A 2,181-nucleotide genomic window follows, 5' to 3' on the forward strand; every position below is an offset into this window, starting at 1 on the left:
GAATGTACTCCTGTTCACCTTGAATGGAGGGCTCTCTCTGATCTGTTAGTTGTGTGAAGTCAGTACTCACACATGTGAATTAGATCAACGTTAGAGTTTTCAGTTGCAACAATGGCAGCATTGGTCAGTTTAATTAAACCCATGGGACCATAACCCGAACAAGTATAAATGCTAAATTCAATATCAAATTAGAGATTACAGGATAAGAATTCTGTGAATATGCATAGAATTCATGAGAAACAGAGGTAGGGAGACATAACACTCAAATATTTTCTTCCAACATAAGATATTTGATAATTTAGAAGGAAGTACTACCAACATGCATTGTAGGTTTAATGTTCCTTAGGGTGGGTGGAGGGAAACAAAAACTAGCGCCTGTCCCCTGGAGACATGTCATTGATAGACATCACACATATTCTCACAAAAATAGGAAATGTAAGAAAGGAAGCCATGCACAGATAGCAGTCACATAACTCTCACCTTAAACTTGTATTCAATACAGTTAAGAACAAGTGATATCTCAAAGTAAATAAAATAAATAAATGTCTTAAGGCTCAAGTTTTTCTATCAAGTGTTGAGAAAGATTGCCAAGCCAAAAGGATTCAAGGAACACTAAATATGAAAGTCATTGAAAGCAATAGATGAAAGAAATAAAACCAGTAACATTTGGTTGATATTGGAATGACTAGACAAAAGTCATAATATTTTATCTTTATTAAAAATATTGGAGTTACTTGAAAATTTTATAATCACAGAAATGAAAAAGAATGTGCAAATGAGATAAGAAGTGTTCAGGGTTGCATGGATATATAATAATATTTAGGATGATATATCTCGTCTAGGGTCCAGCAGCACTACTGTTGCAGGTTCTGAGAATTGCAACATAGCTGAAACATGTGACAAAAACCTTAAAATAGCCTTTATGAATATGACAGAGTCCTTATAGGATAAATTAATAAGTCCCTTGTGGTGATTTGAAAGAAAATGACCCCCAAAGGGAAGTGGCACTATTAAGAGCTGTGATCTTGTTGAAGTGGCCTTGTAGGAGGAAATGTGTTGCTGTTGGGTTGGATTGAAGCCTTCTTTTCTCAGCCTTCACTCAAGGTGGTTCTAAGACCATTTCATGTTGCCTGTGGGCCAAGATGTAGAACTCTCAGCTCCTCCAGTATCCATGTCTGTCTTTGCATCACTATGGTACATCATGATGACAATGTGCTAAACCTCTGAAAATGTGAACCACCCAATTAAATGTGTTTCCTGTAGAAAAATTGCTGTGGTCATGGTGTCTATCCACAGAAAAAGAAACCCTAACCAATACAGAAGTTGGTACCAGGGACTGGGGTGTTGTGATAGGCCTGATCATGCTTCTGTTTGAAGAAATATGGACCTTGGGACTGTGAAATAGAAAAACAGTTGAATAATTTAGTGCTTAATGGGTGGTCTTAGTAGGAGCACGGAAGACTTTGGTGCTGAGTGTGATTTGATAAACTGTGGGGACCTGGTTCAAAAGGTTTCAGAGGAGTAAATATTACTATGTGGACTAGAGAGTGTTCTTATATGATATTTTGTTCAAGAATGTGACTGCTTTTCCCTTTTCTGAAAAGTCTACTTGAGACTGAAGTGCATTCCATTTGCTGAGGAAATCTCAAAACAGTCTAGTATAGAAACTACTGTGTGGTTATTAGTGCTCATGTTTATAAAGATTTATAGGGAAAGGGAGCAAGCTGAGCAAGAAAAAAAAATTAAAAATGTAAGATTTGAGGAGAAAAGAGAACCAGGAAGTGTAATGGAACTAAGTCCTATTTTAAGGAGATAAAAAGATCATAGGTTAGAATAAATGGAGTGGTGACATCAGTGCAAGATGCCACCTAAGTATATCAGTTTGCAATTATTTGCTTGTAAAGTTTTACATCTGTGTTCATGACGAAAATTGGTCTATAAGTCTCTTACTTCATTGGATCTTTATTGGTTTGGGTATCAGGGCAACTGGCCTAATAAGATAAATTGGGTAGTGTTCCTTCTGTTACCAATATGTGGAATAATTTTAGGAGTGTAAATGTTAACTCATCTTTAAAAGTCCAATAGAGCCGGGCGGTGGTGGCGCACGCCTTTAATCCCAGCACTCGGGAGGCAGAGGCAGGCGGATCTCTGTGAGTTCGAGACCAGCCTGGTTTACAGAGC

The sequence above is a fragment of the Microtus ochrogaster genome, chromosome 8 (assembly GCF_000317375.1).
Source record: "Microtus ochrogaster isolate Prairie Vole_2 chromosome 8, MicOch1.0, whole genome shotgun sequence".
NCBI lineage: Eukaryota > Metazoa > Chordata > Mammalia > Rodentia > Cricetidae > Microtus > Microtus ochrogaster.